Genomic DNA, 18,968 nt, shown 5'->3' on the forward strand with positions numbered 1-18,968 from the left:
CATATTATTCTTAATCTCTTTACCTTTTCAGTCTTTATGAATGGTGACTACTAAAAAAAAAAAACCCTACTTATTTTGAGCTTCATTACAATCATTAAACAGAACATTGGAAAATGAAAATGCAACATTAAAAAAAGGAGGGGGATTGTTAATCATTTCCTTTGTTTTGGAAGAAAAAATAAAGAAAACTTAAGTATTTGCTATATGCAAGAGGGAGTTTTTGATGTTGATTAAAAGACATTTCTAAGCGTAGGGAGGATTTGTTGAGAGAAGAGTGCTGAAATTTCCTCTGACCCAAGTTATCTAACATTTAGATGGCACATAAACATGCTCTAATTAACATGTTTGGAGAGAGAGATAGCGAAAGAGAGATAAACCTGGTGCCAAATTAATAAGTAATGATGTCTCTCCTATCTGTGCCTGTCAGAAAGTCTGTAGGAGAGAGAGGAAAAAAAAAAGAAATAATAATAATAATAAAAAAGGATATTTTTTAACATTCACTCTCCAAAACTTTGATTCTCCAAGTCTTATGCTTTCAGAAACCTCTTCTGCAAAGACACTGCAAATCTTCAGTCTACATAGGATGTATAGCCCTAGTGTTTGGCAGAGTTTGGGGAACTTTCAAAAGAACATAGTTTAATTGGAAAATGCCATTTCACTGAACCCAAACCTTCTTACTCTAGATTCTACAGCTGAGCAAACATCCAGTACTCCTAACAATAAATCTGACAAGGACATCAATTTTACTGAACAGCTGTATTGGTCAGGAAGGGTTGTATAAAATAATCAAAGTTTACTTTCAGATTTTATTTTTATGTGAATGGGAAATTCTGCTCTTCATCTCAGTCTGGATATTAGCAAAGGGATCATTTGTTGTCTGCCTTTCCCTACTTATTTGTTTCCTAGCTAGCATAGGCCCACACTTGTAACTACTGTGCTCCTCAAAGTTCTAAGTTACTTAATTGAAAAAGAAAAGAATAAAACTTCAATAACAAATAAACCAGGCTATCAAAATAGTGATATGTAATTAGTAGAGAACTGGATGCAGTGGAGGAAACTTTCTTTCTCATTTTAATTCATATACCTATCAGTCTTTTGATATCCTAAAAGCTGGAGCTGTATGTGTCAATAAAATAAACAGCTCAATGCATGGCCTAAATCAAATAAGATATGTTGCTTCTAAGGAGCAAGGCAATGAAGACATAACATTCTGATAAGTTTTGGTTCAAGGAGTGTCACTGAAGAAAACCATACATTAAGTTTATTTCCTTATTTCCCAAAAACCAATTATACTGATACAGTCAATAAAGAAGCATTTAAAAAGCTTAGTGTGAAAGTTGTGCAGATTTACTTTTTTTTTTTTTTAAAAAAAGATAGTTTAGTTCAAATCTTAGAGTGAAATTATTTGAGATTTATATTCTGAGGTACTAGGAGATACTAGGGAATAAGGCAAAGATAAAAGGAAAAGGAAAAAATGGGAATTAATAGAGTTCAAACATAATTTTCATACCATTGGGAACTTGCTTATATTAACACTTCTAGAGGGTAGAATTACTTTTTCATGAATCTACCTATAATCTTTCAAATGATAAAAAGTCTGGAAACATTTGAAAGGGATTACAGTTCAAAAAATACAAATATTTTGAATTTTGTTAATGCTTCCATTCTGAGAATAATCATTCCAAATATATCCAGTTTTGCAGACAAAAATTACAGTGGCCAAAAATTAGTGAACAGTATAGAAGATTAATCAATGAACATGAAGAACATCCTACTATTTTTCAGCATCTTTTCACCTCATATTTTATGCAATATACATTAATATAAAATAATATAAATAAATATACATATACATCAATAATATTTACAAATGCAATATTCTAATTTACCGATGTTCTTTCTTTCTTACTACATATTTTTGTTAGGAAAAAAAACTCAAAAATGGCAAACATTTTATAAACCACTCCAGGAAAAAAAATTAATTTTCTTCTTAACAATCTTCTTTTCCACAAATTTTGAGTTGCATCAGAGAAGGTAATAGAAGTTATTCGTAGAAGCAACACAGAAGTAAATAGGATTCAATGATGCAACAATTTACCTCTGTTTTGTTCTCCAAAAGAAAAAAAATATATAAATCTGATGATAATCAGGTAATAGCATGCTAGTTTTTGTTTTTGTTTTGTTGTTGTTGCTTATTTATGAAAACCACAAACATTTTCTAGAACTTCTAAAGACAAGCAAACATATTATTATAGGATGAAGAGACACTAGGAAGTAGTTAGTCCAACCTTACTCTTATGCTGGATTAACCTCAAAGTCAGTTCAGTTTCCTCAGGGCTTGATCTAGTCAGATATAGAAAATGTATGGGAAAGATGCCTGCATGATATCTCAGGGCAATATATTTAAACATTTATCTGTACTCATGTAAAAATAAGTTTCCCCCTTGTTTTTGTGGGAGACTTCAACTTCCCAGACATCTGCTGGATTTATAATACAGTAGAGAGGGAACAGTCCCAGACATTACTAAAGTGTGTGGGAGATAACTTTCTTCACAGCTGGTGAAGGAGCCAACAAGGGGAAGCAAAGTCCTGGACCTGCTGTTTATTAACAGAGAAGGTCTTTTGGGAGACGTAAAGGTTGGAGGCCGTCTGGGGCATATTGATTGTGAGATGCCAGATTTCTTGATCCTTGTTAAACCACGGAGGGGAGTCAGAAGAACTGCCACATTGGACTTCTGGAGAGCCCAAAGAGTTGTGGTCAATGGAGTTAAATCCAGTTGGTGGCCAGTCATGAGCAGTGTCCCCCAGAGCTCAGTTCTGAGGCCGTTTCTATTTAACATATTAATGACTTTGATAAGGGGATTGAGCACACCCTCAATAAGTTTGCAGACAAGACCAAGCTGGGAGGGATTATTGATCTGCCAGAGGGGAAAAAGGCACCACAGAAGGACCTGGATGGACTGGATGGGCCAAGGCAAACTGTATGAGTTTCAATAGGGCTAAATGTCAGGTCCTGCATTTTGGTCAAAACAATACCAGGCAACCCTTCAGGCTTGGGGAGGTGTGGCTGGAAAGCTGCCTGATGGAAAAGAACCTTGGTGTACTGTTGGACAGTCAGCTGAATATGATCCAGCAGTGTGCCCAGGTGGCCAAGAAGGCCAATGGCATCCTAGCTTGTATCAGGAATGGTGTGATAAGCAGGACTAGGGAAGTAATCCTGCTCTCTACTTGGCACTGGCGAGGCCTCACCTTGAGTACTGTGTTCAGTTTTGGGCACCTCAGTACAGAAATGACACTGAGATGCTGGAGCAGGTCCAAAGAAGAGCAGCAAGGCTTGTGAAGGGCTTGGAGAATATGCCCTATGAGGAGCAACTGTAGGAACTGGGGCTGTTGGGAAAAGGAAGCTGAGGGGAGTCCTCATTGCTCTCTTCCAATATCTGGAAGGTGCTTACAGCGAGAGCAGGGTTGATCTCTTCTCACTTGTGACAGGAGGAAGGGAAATGGCCTTAAGTTGTGCAAGGGTAAATTTAGGTTGGATACTGGGAAACACTTCTTTACTGAAGGGTTGTTAAGCATTGGAATAGGCTCCCCAGGGTGGTGGTTGAGTCACCATTCCCAGGGTGACAAAAAAAAAAAAAAGACATTTGGATGTAGTGCTCAGGGACATGATTTAGTGAAGGATTGTTAGAGTTCGGGTGGTAGGGTTAGGTTGTGGTTGGACTTAATGATCTTTAAGGTCTTTTCCAACCTCAGCAATTCTATGATTCTTCTTATACGCAGTTGGATATGACTGTAACACTATAACGTGATGGAAAGTACAGCAATAATAGTGGAGTAGCACAATCCTAGGCTGCAGCAAATTAGAACAAGACCAAATGCAGCAGCTGTGGATGCAGAAACAAAGATGCTTACCTGTGGAAGGCCTCAGTAGGCAGGGATCTCCAGAGAGATACCATCATCCCCACTGCAAATCCTTAAATCAGGTCTGGGAAGGGGTGGATCCTCATTCCATTCCTTCCAGTCACTCAGCTGCATTGCTCGCACCTGAGCTCCCCTGGGTCAGCCCTGCCTTCTCACTGGGTGCTCAATCACTGTTTCAGCCATGACTAAGTATTTCCGTTACACTCCACCCCTTCACAGCATGAACCAGTGATTGAGCAGGTTGAAGGTAAGCACTTTCCATTACAGTGATCCAGTATAACACAAATAGAAGACAGTTCATGATTGGTTCTTGGTTGAGGTTCATGTTCCTTTGTGAGCCAGTACTCAGTGGTTCTCCTGGAGGCATATAGCTGCTCAGAGCAGGGAAGGTTTGGCTCACATTCCATCAGTCCTACGTAACCCACCACCAGCTTTCACACTGATCTTATAGTGACACTGGAAGATCTTGATGTCATGTTGCTCCTCCCACTGATCCGGTGGACTGACAGAGACTCATGGGGTTTCAGAGGTTCACCCCCCATGGCAAGATCCAACAGGCCATGTTCCTGTCGTGGGTAAACACTTTGGCTTGCACTGGGATATATCCTAGCCATGAGTACCATACCCTTTCTCTTGTAAAGGAGTAGTTAATGAGTCTGCCTTTCCTAATACCTCCAGTGAGTTAGACTTAATGTGAGATCATCAGTATAGTGGTACAGTTGCCAAGTCTAGGACACAATGGTAGGTTTCTATCTCCCTACTCAATGTACCCATCAAGGAGGCAATATTGGGTATGGCTGCATGAATGGGCAGCATGACCTTATGTAATTCCCTGTAATCCACTGTCACTTTCCATTTGCTGTCTGACTTCCAAACTGGCCATACGGGGGAATCACATGGGCTATGTGTAGGTCTTATGACCCCTACTTTTTCTAGCTCCTGCACCATTCTAGGTATTTCCTCTTACCCCCTTGGGAGTCTATACTGTTTACTATTAGTAATCCTGCATGAAATGGGCAAGCAAATAGGCTCATGTTTCACATGGCCTCTTCATATCACCTGCACCACCCAGATACTAGTACAGCCTCTCTATCAGTCTGAACTCTCCTTACGGTCATCTGGAGAGTCAGACCCCATAGTATATCTATGCCCAGTATATAATCTGGGACTGTGGCAATAGACACCTTATACTCCGGGGGTGAGAGACACCCAACCCCCAACCTCAACCATGTCATAGAATTATAGAATCATAGAATTGCTAAGGTTGGAAAAGATCCACAGGATCATTCCAGTCCAACCAGTAGTTCTCACTAAATCACATCCTTCAACACAACATCCAAACATCCTTTGAACACCTCCAGGGTCGGTGATTCCACCACCTCTCTGGGTAGCCTATTCCAGTGTCTGACCACCCTCTCAGAGTAGTAGTAACAGGGTCTACGTAACAGGGATGGTCTGTCCCCCAAACCCACAAATCACCACCCTGCTTCCCTGGAATTTGGTTCAGTCACTGTAAATAATTTACATTTTCACACCCAAATCAACTAGTGCCATAACCTGTTGTACATTCACATTCAGGATCAAAAAGTAGTTTGACATTGGGCCTCTGGTCCCATCTGGAGGCCCCAGGGGCAGGGGGGCTGGCATCTGCTGTCACCAAAGCAGCTGAGCAATTGCTAGTTCTTTTTTCCTCAGGTGACTTGGGCATAGTGGCCAGAGTCACTTGAGAAAGCATTTTCCTCTTATTGGGAACTAAGAAATCTCCCAGGCTTCATGTTCTTGTTGGTATTTTTTCCAGTAATTCTCACCTCTTCTTTTTTGGGGATACTTGGAAACTTTTCTTTGTCCTCCCACTATCTCTATAGCTGAAGGAGGACATGATTGGTCTGGGGATCAATTAAAGAAAGTGAACCCCAGCCCAGATTAAGTCATTAAACACTTGCTTTCCGGATACTAGTATACGTCCTGATGGAGGAGCCCATGAGGCAGGTCTCCTAGTTTTAGTTACAGAAAGGGCCTTGACTCCTTTCAATGCTTGGATATTGTACCTGTTCTGAATGTGCTCTGTCTCCCCCATATCAGCTACCAATTGGGCCACATGTTGGGTTACAGTCTCTGAGGACACTAGTGGATTCAGTATGTACACCAGTGTGCCATACTAGTAGGAAGGGGACTGTTGTAGTATGAGGCCCCTCATCTCTGCTGAGAATTTAGCCAGGTCAAGACTCCTGAATGCATCATCACAAATGACTTCCTTCATCCCTATTACTCTGATATAGTTTTGGAGTTCTTCCAATGAGGTCCATAAATTGGAATTTATCAGCATGTCACTTCTGATCGGCCATATAATTCTACATGCTGCCATTATCTACTGAATTAAAGAAGTGGATTCTTCATGATGCATTACCTCTGCATACAGACTGTGTCTGAGGGCAGATGTATATTAACAGATACCAGTTTGTAAATCTCAGACCCACCAATTACCACACTTCCAGCCCCCATATCCCATCTCCCCATATCCCATAATCTCAACAGCCAAGATCATATGCTTTCTCATGGTCTTTCTGTTGTAAGAAACCCATAAGTTCAGCAGCTGTGCACACTTATATGCTGTGCGGTGTGGGGAGGGGAATCACTCTTTGGGTGCCAAGCCTATTGGTCTATCCTAGATTTTCTTTGTCTTTTGAGTTATTACTAGTCTTCTTTCTAGAGGATCTGAGGTTCTCAGATCCTCCAGTTGAATCTTGCTTTGTTTGGCCTTCTTTTTATTCTTTGATTCATCTAAAATCCAGTAATCCTGCTGATCCAAGTCCTTTTTCCCTCCCAGTGATATGGATCTTAATTTCAAAGGGGAAGTTCCATTTGAAATGGAGGCAGTTTGCTCTGTCAAAGATGTAGTTTTATTTTTCAGTTGTCTAATATCAGCTTTTAAAAGCTCATTTTTATCTTTTAATTCTTCCTCAGAAGAATGATACGCATTAATAGGGAGAAGCAGCAGCCATGCAACAGCAGACACTACTACTACTCTTTCCTTGGTTGTCAAAAAGTTTCGTCCTAATTTATTCTGAAAGTCAGCCATTCTTGAAAGGGATTTAAGACTGGGACCACTGTCCCTTATAGGCCCCCATTCTTCAATAATCTGAGTAGCACTTAGCAACATGGAACCCAGGGTATGGGTTTCCCCCCCCCCCAGAAGTCCCTCTTTCAGTGTATTCAGGGTGGCAATGACCATCCAACACATAATTATTATTATTATTATTTTTATAAGGTAATTCATCATAAATAAGCATCCAGCTAGCTCACTAAGTGTAATGCTATAATATGATGGAAAGCACAGCAATAATAGCAGACTGGCACAATCCTAGGCTGTAACACACAAGAACAAGCCCAAATGCAGCAACTATTGATACAAAACCAAAGGAAGAAAAACTACTTACCTATGAAAGACCTCAAATAAGCATAGATCTTCAGCAAGATACCCTCACCTCCACTGGCAACCCTTAAATGAAGTCTGGAAAGAGGCGGATCCTGGCTCCACTCCTTCTGGTCACTCAGCTGCATTGCTTGCACCTGAGCTCCCCTGCATTGGCCCTGCCTTCCTACCCAGGTGCTCAATCACTGGTTTGGGCTGTGACTCAGCATTTCCACTACAATGTCTTCACTTTCCAGAAATAGCCACAAAAATATAACTTTTAATATTTAATAGTGGTAGGAACTGAAGCGTAGAATAAAGCAGAAAATTTTTGAGGATGCATTTTCTTGAAGTACTCCTTAGGACTAAAAGGTATCAAGATTATAGGCAGATATTTTACACTACTGAGTGGTGCACTAGAGGAATTAAAAGTTCCTCTAGTGCTGAAACTCCATGAACACAGAAGACAACCTATGCAAGTTCAAGAACTCTTTCTCCTAAAGAGCTGACTGCTAATAAGAAGAGAAACATTCAGAAGGAAGGTAACTTTATTTTTGGTATAGACTCTTTTTTATTAATTTGATTATTATTTTCCTTCAGAAAAGTCAGATTATAGAACAGTTTGAGTTTGTTTGTGATGATCTCGTTCTTATTTCCTTGCCATGTGCCGGGGCATCTTTCTGCCCAAAGCACACTGATATAGAGATACAGAGGTTTATACATGAAATGGTATTAAGGGGGCACTGGGAATGTTAAGAAGAGACAGAAGAAATAAACATATCAGTAATCTTGTGTTTATTGGAAATGTTGTACATAGAAATTGAAAAACTTGTGATTGGTCTCTGGAAGCAAAGCAAGGATTCAGGTTTTGTGTGTGGAAGGTCAGGCTAACAGCAGCTCTGCCGTATTGCTCTGGACCAGCAGTGCATATTACTTTATTCAAGACCAAATGCTTGAGGAAGACTGTGTGAGGAAGACCAAGATGTATCCCTTTAGTATTAAACCTAAGAATACTTCTCCAGCCTCCAAAAGTTTTTTACTCTTTCTCAGTCAGAGTTGTTTTAAGTAACCTAATTGGTTTTTCTTCCCTTAATTTATTGCAACACTTTTTGAAGGCTTGTAAACTCTCAGCATTCCAAACATCACTTGCAAAGTGAAATTATCTTCTTATATCATATGAAAACCTGCCACCTAGATTGGCTTTTGTTGGTCCATACAGTGATATTATGGTTGTTGCAGAGTGCTTCTTCAAAGGCCACGTTTTTAATAGAGTCCTGAACATCTTCTGCCAAAAAACAGACAGGATTACAATGTTCGAAGCAGACATTATTGCATCTTATTTTTCATTATATTTTGATGTTGTAATTTTTTTGTTATTTTTCATTTTTCTTGCTTAAAAAAAAAAAAAAGTGTAACTGAGTACTAGGTTGTCATGTTTTTGACTTTAAAGACCAATTTGCTCTACCATCATCTTAGAATCTGAACAGAATACTTTCAAAAAGAGTTGTATGTGATTTATTTCTATCAGTATCTGATCTCAACAAATTACAAATATAAATCTTCTACTTGGTATATATTGTCATGAAGAGGAACAGAGATTACACTGAGAATATATTTTTTGTTCAAAAGTATAAATCAAATCAGCTACTCAGTACTAGAATTTCAGAAATTGACGCTATGTTATCTCCAAGGAAATATATTTTATGGCACGTTCTCTGACATTTGTAAATATTTTGGCTCAATGCCATTATCTAAATACAGGCATCTTTCACCATACCAGATACTCTGGGATATCAGTGAAGTCAACAAGAGGCTAGTAAATATCCACACAGATCCAGAACCCTTCAGGAGAGGCAGCTTCAGGTATCCATAAGACATCTTTGTAATGAGAAATCCCTGTGTTTAGGCAAGCAGGAATATTCAGAAACCAACAGGAGATCACTAATTTTTTTTTTTTTTTTTTTCTAAAGCAGTCCTTTAAGCAATGACACTAAGACTTTCTTCCTCAGGAAGCTGTGGATGCAGAAAGTATTATGAAGTTGAAAAACTGACTACAAAATTAAAGGGCAGTATGGCCATGAGTAGATACTAAAGGAAGTATAGAAGGAGGTACTCTCTAACCTCCACAGAAATGTGTCAGAGTCAGATATTTCTGCTAACTCCCATTTGCTTTAAGGGAGCAAGTACTGGGTTAGGGGGGACTACTGGCCTGACCAAGCAAGGAATTTTTTATTTTTATGTTCTTGCATCCGTAACTGAATCTCTGTGTGTGTGTAGGGGGGGGGGGGGGGGGGGGGAGGGGGGGGGGGTAAAGATAGATCTTTAAGGAATTAGCAGATCTTTTGAACATTATTTTACCTTTAGTATCTTTGATCTACAATTTAAAGACTAGATTTCCCTCCCTTCTCCCCCCCCCCCTTTTTTTTCCCCATGCCAAGACTTTTGTTAGTGGAGTCTCTGTGCTATTCCACATAATCCTCTTTTCTAAAACAGATTACCTGCAGTCTTTCACCAAAAAGAATTCCCTTCTGTTAATGAAGCATTTGCCTGTACTGTTAACTCACATATGATATGGATGAATTGTTGGCATTTAACAAGAAAATCTCTTTAATAAAATCATATTCATTCAGTGATGTTCAGAGATTAGGTTAACCAAATGCTTCAAATTAATTTTCCTCTTAATTTGCAATGAACTACTATAAATAAAGAGCTATGTACTTTGACAAAAGAAAGATTTCCCATCACCACTCAGTATGGAGGAATGGGAGAGAAATGATAAAAACTATAGGACCAAATTGATGTTAACTTTAGCATAGTTATACAAGTTCATGCTGGCTGAGCCACAGCTCTTAAGAAAAGGAATTTCTGAGACTCACTAGTCAGTGGCATAACTGACTTTTGGTGGCTTCAAAAGGCCATGAATACAGCTAATAGTTTTTGGCAGTTCCAAAGGCATTAATCATGATCAGTGTGTAATATTAAATAAGGCTCCTTCAAAATGAATATAAATTAAGACTATAATTCCATCTCAGCCTTCTGGTGACATGAGGAAACCACTTGAGTTTCACTCTCATGGTTTATGATGTCCCCAGAAGCCTTTGATGGAATTATAGCCTTATTAAGTATAGTTGGGGTACATTATTCCTTATATTATTGCTGCTACAAGTCATTATTCCCACTAGAAATTAGAACTTGCTGTACTTTCATCAACCATGTAATCTTGAAGTAAGTTGGGGGGAATTTCATTGTGGGAGGGTTTGTGCTTTTTAATTTCTATCACTACTTTACAAACACAGCTTGGTACAGTTGTTAACATCTAATATTAACGGCCTACATGATTTTTTTGTTTGTTTTGTTTTATTTTAAGGAACACTATTCAGAACAATATAATCAAGTCATGGCTGATGTTTATATGGTACTTTATAAGAGATTTTAGATTATACTTTTAATCTTTTTATATAAAATCATTAAACCACCAACAAAATAAAATAGAATTAAAAGAAAATTAAAAATCACACAAACAAAAAATCCTAGGTGAAGACAAGAGTTCATAGATAAGCTATTAGAGAGGTAGATCAATCATGTCCTTAATAAATAAAAGTGAGATGTAATATTTAATTCCTCAGAAGACCTAAAGTCTTCATCTGAAGTTCAAGAGAGTAAGGCCAGGATTTTCTGATTTCCAGTCCATGTTAACCAGGTTGGTGCTGAGGGAGAGCAAGGTACATATTGCCTTTGGAGTACTTTGGAAGTTTCTCACAGTATTACTTGCAAATTGTGGCCCAAAAGAGCAGAGCTCCCATGGAATTGGGAATGTTGGAGATGCATTGGTTGCTCTGGGACCTTTGCTGCCTCAGGAGGATGGGCTGATCGCTCAGCCAGCACCATCCATATCAAATCATTTTTAGTCTGTATAACATCAAAATTCAACAAGAGTGCAAAAGATAGACCTCTTTCTATCAATAGCAGGAACCAGCTATGCTAGTGTAAGGTAAAAATTTTTGTTATGTACAAACACTACTTGGCATAAGATACATGTAAGTTCTGTCACATTTTTTATTTAAAAGAATGAAGCATTCTGGAAAGAATATATTGTATTCACCATGCATGCTTTTAAGAAGAGATTCCCTTCTTCTCTAATCATAGTTTAAATCATCACAGCCTTACCAGTTTAGTTAGCTCTGTGTATTATTTTCTTTCCACTGCATAGGCTCTTAAATAGTAGTGTTATTCAATACCGCGCACTTAAAAAAAAAAACTTGCTGAAGATAACTCCTAAGTGTAGCACACATAACATTAAGCCTGAAAGAGTTCAGGGCTTTTATTCTCTCTCTTTTTTTTCCTTTTTCTGATATGCTATTTTGAGGACTGCATCATGTAGAAAGACACCTGCACCCTGTTCTCCCACAACTTTTCATATTATAAAAATATCCAGTTATAATTAATAAATCTGTCACTACATTGCATAATTCATACAAACTTTTGAGGGTTTCTGGCAAAGGTGGAATCTCTAATTTGAGTGAGCATTTAAGGAAAGAAAAATCTTCGGTTATTCGGCAAAATGACATAAGGGCATTTATTTACATCTCCAACAGTGGGTTAGAATATGTGGCCTTTTACTGAGGAAACACTTTGAAAGACATAATTAAATGTTAATATGTGATATTATTCATATTTATTTTAGGTTTTTAACTTTATGAGTGTAGCAGTGCTTCTATTTTTGCCTTGACAAGATATATTCAGGTCTTTTAGTAAACATCATTACTATTTTCATTGATTTTGGTAATATATTTCACATTCACAGAATTAAGTGAAGGGTACAAATCTCTGAAGTATTACAGTGTCAATAATATTTATCAAAGATGACATCTGAAAAATATGGCATGATATCTTAGCTTGTTTACATTATTCTTTTTCTCTAAAAATAATGTACCTTTTGTGCATGTTTAATTTCTTGAATCTTGAAATATTTTCTTAAAATAAAAATTATGTTTTGGAATTAGAGGAAAACTCTAGCCTGAAGTGGCATGCAAAGGAAAAGAAATATTTGAAGAGTCACAAAACTCATAGACTTTTCCTACATGGAAATAGAATTTATTTTGTGAATATTTTAAGGAGTTGACATTTGGTGTTGTGAGGACCAATTATTTTTTTATGTTCACGTTGAGAGCTTGGTTTCAATTAAACGATGGCATGAAATGTTATAAATCAATACATGCAACTGGTCTGTTCCTTTAAGATATATAAAGAGTTTGCAGCTGTTTACAGACTAAGGATGTTCAACTCTCAGTAAAAATGATGTGCCATGGTTATCGGAAACTACTGAAGAAAGCACAACACAGGAATTAACACATCATTACAGTGATGTAAGGCTTTGTCTATTTCTATTAAGATAAGGCAGATGTGGTGAAGAGAATCCATCTAATATGTACAACTCCAAAATATTCTGCCTTTGAACAATCTTAGAAGTACTGCAGTGATGCCGTAAGCGTAGCTAATGTGCAACATCCTGAGAAAGTAACGGTCCATTTTAAATTCCATGTGTCAGTTATAAATATCAGTGATGACAGAGAAAGTAGACATGTTTTATCTGCTGCATTTTTTTTATCTAATTATGCACTGCTTAGTATTATGAATGCACATAAATTTGCCTTTCAAAACTCACACATTCTAGATTTAAAGCCCATAACAAAACACAGTGAAAGTCACAGGCAAAGGTGATGGATAACAAGGAGAATTTAAAAGGAACTTTTCTATTTACAGTAATTCTCTTTAAAAAAATGAAATTAATATGTTAAAAAATTAAACATACAAATATAAACAGAATACATCAAATATATCAAAATACATTTTCAATATCAGTACACAAGTCCATTACAGTGGGACAGGCAAGCAGAGAGTGTCCTGGAAGCAATACTCACAGGACTGATACATTGATAGCTGCTGTGGATAACATTTTCAGGACATATCACTTGGACTGCATTTTTTGCTCAGAGAGAACTTGTTTAAGTTCAGGTGCCCCTGAATTCTCATTAAACTCAGTAATAGAGTTTTGTCGTAACTTGTTTGTAAAAATATTTTCTAAGCCAAGGAAAACCAGTGATCAGCCAGCAAAAAAGATAGACTTGTACTGTAACAGCCACAGTTCCTATGACGTGAGTATTACTAGGGATGTTGGGAACTGAAGCCTAAGACTCTTTCTTACAGACTCAGCGCAAGAACTGGAACTTTGTCTTCCGGTCTCAAATATGTGATCAAGCCATGGTGCTATTTGCATTGCAAACAATTTTACTCTTACTCCTATGTGGTTCTTTAAAAGCATTTCATCAAAAGTACCCAGACACAGCTATTAAAGAAGACTTCTGCATATACCCAACTCTGAGCATGGATGTGTTTTTGTAAGATCCAGTCTCAGAGAGAGACTTACTTTGATTGCTGGGGAGCTGTAGCAAGACACCAATTTACTTTTATTGTAGTACGGCAAAATTTATGAGATTATTTCTAAGTAACTTCTTCAGGGAGAGGATTTAAAGTCTGTCTGGATGAGCTCCAGTAGCAGCAATCCCACAGGGCTGCCTTACCAGCTTCTCCCGTTATCTAAATGCCCAGCTTTCCCTAGCACCTCACTCACCTTTTAATTCCAAGTGCAGAGTAACCTCTATCACACAGCAATCTGCTTCCTCCAGACATTCACCTGAAAGCAGAGCTGAAGATGTTATTCCTGTCCATCCTCTTGCAGCTCTTTTTGTGTAATTAGCAACAAACGGATTTGTTAGTGCTAAAGTGTAGACTTGCACATTTTGGCAAAGAAAGGAAGATGTTACTTGGCTTTGCATTCATGAAATGTTACAGGGTTCTTAAGCAGCTGGAGTTTTCCTGGAGTACTTGTAGTAGGGCTCATATTTAATTGGGAAAAACTATGGCTGTTCAATTTCTGAGCTCTTCTTTCATCATTAAAATTTTATCATAACCCAATATTCTTCAATTGTGCTCATTTGGTAAAGTAAACAAACAGGATAAAACCTCCTCTGATTCATCAGCACTGTGGTTTGCTTGCTTGTGTGGGTATTGCACTGCAAAATTTATCTCATTGCTTTGTGCTTAGGTATAAATATGGAAATATGTTATTTAAACATTGCACTACCAATGTGCAGGGTACGAGTTTAACATCTTGTAAGTTACAAAAGCGAATCCGAAACATTTGGTGAAACTCAGACATCGTGATAGAACTATGCACTTTATTTCTTTCCCAGTTAAATATATGCTTCCCTTACACCCACTGCTAGCAATTTTCACTTTTTAACAAAATTAAAATAACCTAAAAATACCAGGAACTGCTAATTTGCTGTTGTAATTGGTCCTTTGGCCAGCAGAGGAGCTGCAGAAAAAAACATCATATTTCAGAAGGGAAGTGGTAGCAGCCAAGCCAGCAGCTGTTTACCCCTGTCTAGTGTTGGCCTGTGACTGCCTGCTGGGCAGCCAGACCATACAGCCAGGCAAACACTTGACATTTTTCTGCTTCATTACCAAGACAGACTCACTTAGTCCCCTTTCATGCACAGGAGCCTTTGCAAAGGGTGAAGTAGGCTCACCTAGCATACAGATAGCAGCAGGAGGAAAACTGATGTGTGTAGGACAGGGAGTCGTCTTCCTTGGAAACAAGCTCTCACAGCAGCACGAAGCCAGACATGAAAACACAGGAAGATGATTCCTTAGTAGTTAGGCATTCAATAGCTTGATTTTTAAGAGATTCTCAGTCGATCTCCTCCTTCCTGCCCAGCGGCAGGCTGTGATGTGTTTCCGTAGCCCTGCAGAAACCTGCCTTATCTGAAGCATGGCCAAGAGTGCATGAGGACTGCTCCAAAAGTAATGCCTCCTATTTTTATTATGTTAGCCCGCAACATCAGAGGTGTGTGCTGGTGATAGGGCAATAGAGGTTGAACCTTACTGCCAGTATTCTATTTCATTTTGTTGCCATGTGACAGATGGCAGCAGAGGGGCAGTCTGTCAGAGTAGTTTCTGTCATGGAAGTACGTATGGAGCAAAGCTGTGTCATTGAGTTCCCTCCATACAGAAAAATAGCACCTATTGACATTCTACTGAACATTCCTGGAGACCAAACAATGTGAGCACAATGAGGTAATGGGTGGTGCATTTCAGCAGTTGTGACAGTGATGTGACAGGCAAGTGACATTGTGGATGGCTATGCAGATTTTTATGAGCGTAGTATGCAGACTCTTGTTCATCACTGCTGAAAATGCATAGCTAGTGTTGGTGACTAAGTTGAAAAAACAGTGTTTTGTAGCTGAGAATTTGCTCTATCAACCAGTGTTAATTGTTCCCTTTGTATCTGATGTAGTTTCCATGGGAATAAAAAGAAGCCTTACTTTCAGGAAAACTTATGTACATAGCTGCACTGTGTGACTCAGCCAGCCTCAGCCCAGGTCCCTGGATGGATTCTGGTCATCATCTCTTCTGGGAATAATGCATATGTAACACATGCATACATGAGCAAATACAGAATCTCTAGTTAAGTTTTTACTGTCAGTTGAGAAAACCCAGCCACTGGGTCATCTGTAGCAGAAAAATGTAGTGCAGAAATAAAGAATATTTGATGAGACTGACAATTTATTGCAGCTTTAAGGATTCTTTATAATGATAAGTTAACATGAATATTGATATGATATGACATTAAAGTTTTCATCTCATTATTTAATATACTCAGCTCTGCTTTGCTTCTTCCCTACAAGACAAGTCACTGAAATTAGCTGCCCCAAAAGGCATTTCAACATCATTGTCTATTTGAAGATACACATAGGGTGTACATACCTTTTAACAACTGAATTTGTGAGTCCAAGTATAATTGTGAGTGTGTTATGCAGATTCATTTTGTATGGATAGTGTGACCTGTGAATACACACTTCTTCATCAACAGAAAATTACAGCAAAAATGAAGATAAAGCTCAGGCAAAGAGGAAGCAATAAGAAATAGTTAAAATGTTGCTGCATACAAAGCAACCAACAATTGGTATTTTTAAATTCCCTACCCTATTTGTAATTAATAACTTGTTTGTGATTCTGAAGATGAAGAATGAAAGCAAGAAAATCAAGCTAGCAAGGAAAATCTAAAAGTTGTTGTTATTGACTTTTTAAGAAGTAAGGAAGCCCTTGCAAATAGTATCTGAATTAATGAATTAACTTTGGGAAATTGACTGGGAGAAATCTTAACAGGGTTGAACATCACAATAGATGTGATATGTTCCAAATGTACAGTTCTTGGGAAAATTTGCATGGATGTGAAATGAATGTTGATAGACAGGGCCCTCTATTAATATCTCTGCAGAGTCTTTCTGTCTTTAAAAGAAGGAAAAAGGACTGTTCTACATATGGCATTACTTTGAAAGCTGAAATAATTAGATTAGATTCACAAAGTGCTTTTTATTTATTTATTTTTTTTCCATGTGAGTTGTAATACTGACCTGCTTGCCTGCCCGGGCACACAGGTGCTTTGAACCTAACCAACAAATGTTCTGCTGAGTTAGCTTTGTTTATGTTAGGGAAAATGCTCCAGCAGAAAATACGTCTTCTGCTTGAAATATACAATTCAGAAAGAGAATCTCTGTGGTACTTTGAAAGCACAATAAGGGCCCCCATGTGAATGAGCAATACAAAGACTACACTATTGTATTTTAAATGCCATGATAATACATGCACTTATTTGTTTATGTGCCATCACAGGGTAAAATAGCTGGGAACTATTTTTTTTTAAATATTACAGTAAACAGTAATGGATTTGAAAGCTAAGCTTTTCATTGGTCTGTTTATCCCCACAGTTGCAATTTTCCTGTGCTAAGTTAATGCTGTGCAATGTTTTCCCTTATTGAATGAAATTTCTGTATTGGGAGGAAAAAATAATCAATAAAGACATTCCACTCAGTATGTTTTAGAACAAGTTTGAGATAAGTTGTGATTGTATGAGATTAAAATATGAAAAAGGTGAATTTTACCTAATAAGAATTATTTTAGCAGCCCTGAAAAGCATAGATATTACATGACCTAATATTGTGGTATGTACTTCTGTTCTGAACAACTGAAGTTCTCTTTTATGGATTCTGTCAGTAGGGGGTCTGATGGTAAGTAGTATGTTTCAATGGATTTGCTTTTATGCTGCTCTAATGGGGAGATTATAGAATTATAATTAGTGTAATCCTGCCTTTATTATGTACATGCAATGAGAAAACTGCCATTTACTTGAATGGGAATAATATTAAGTACACTGTTGTATTTAACTTTCTCTATCCTTCTTTCAGATTTTCTCCTCTCAGATAACCACAGAAATTTTAGCAAATTAGAGAGGTCATCACATACACCTTATGGTTGGTGGTAGAGATTAGGGACAGATTATACAAAACAAAATAAGCAGAACTAGCAGATCTAAATTAACAAAGAAAACCTAACACAGGATCCTCAGGAAATGAGGTTAGAAAATAGGCTGAAATGAAGTGTCTCTGCATTCAATTTTTTACAGACTTTGCAATGTTTCTTAGGAATTGTCCTCACAGAGTGTTCACAAAGATTTTTTGCATATCTTGCTGGAGTCAGCCAACCATTTTTTTGAAAAATGTAATGGATGGGGAGTTATCCTGCTGAATTAAAAAAAAAAAAAAAGAACGAATTGAGCCACTCTTACTGATCATTACAGCAGTGTTACTGACCCTGATGATGATGTTAACATGCTGTTCAGAAAAAATGTTTCTGAAGAGAGTAGAAGCAGTAATGGAATGATTCCCATGACTTCAGTATGGCTATCAACAGTTACAAGTTGTTCATAAGTGACAGGTGAGAAGGAAGGGGAAGAGGTGATGCCCTCTGCATTATGGAAGGAATAGACTGTGAAGAGCTGTTCCTGAAAAAAGGCCATGAGCAAGCTGACAGCCTGTGGGTGAGAGTTAAAGACAGAGGCAAGAAAAGGATCCTTGTGATTGGGGTCTATTATAGGCTGCCAGATCAAGCGAAGATAGTTGATGAAGACATTCTCTGTGGTATTTGAAGAACCATGGCAGTTAGGTGGAGTGCCTGGTGACTACAAGAAAGGCAATGTCACACTCATTCTTAAGAAAGGTAGAAAGGATGGCCCAGGAAATTACTGAGCTCTCAGCCTCACCTCTGTGCTGGGGAAGATCATGGAGCAGATCCCCCTGGAAGCTATGCTAATGCGTATGGAAGAGGGAGTTGGTTGGTGACCCTGCACATAGCACGATGTTGAAACTAGATGATCATTGTGGTCCTTTTCAATCCAGGCCATTCTATGATCCTATGATTCTATGATGTAATATGGGAGAACCAGAATGGCTTCACCAGGGGCATGTCCTGCCTCACTAACCTGGTGGCCTTCTATAATGGTGCAGCTGCATCAGTGAGAGACACTGATATCATCAATCTGCATTTTAGTAAGGCCTTTGACACAGTCCCCTGTAACATCCTAGTCTCTAAATTGGTAAGTGTACTGCTTGATGGAGTGGTGGTGGATGCCCAGTCCTTGGAGACATCCAAGGTCAGGCTGTACCGATCTCTGAGTAATCTAACCTAGATGGAGATGTCCCTGTTCACTGTAGGGGACTTGTACTAAATGACC

Source organism: Gallus gallus, chromosome 1, assembly GCF_016699485.2.
Source record: "Gallus gallus isolate bGalGal1 chromosome 1, bGalGal1.mat.broiler.GRCg7b, whole genome shotgun sequence".
Lineage (NCBI taxonomy): Eukaryota > Metazoa > Chordata > Aves > Galliformes > Phasianidae > Gallus > Gallus gallus.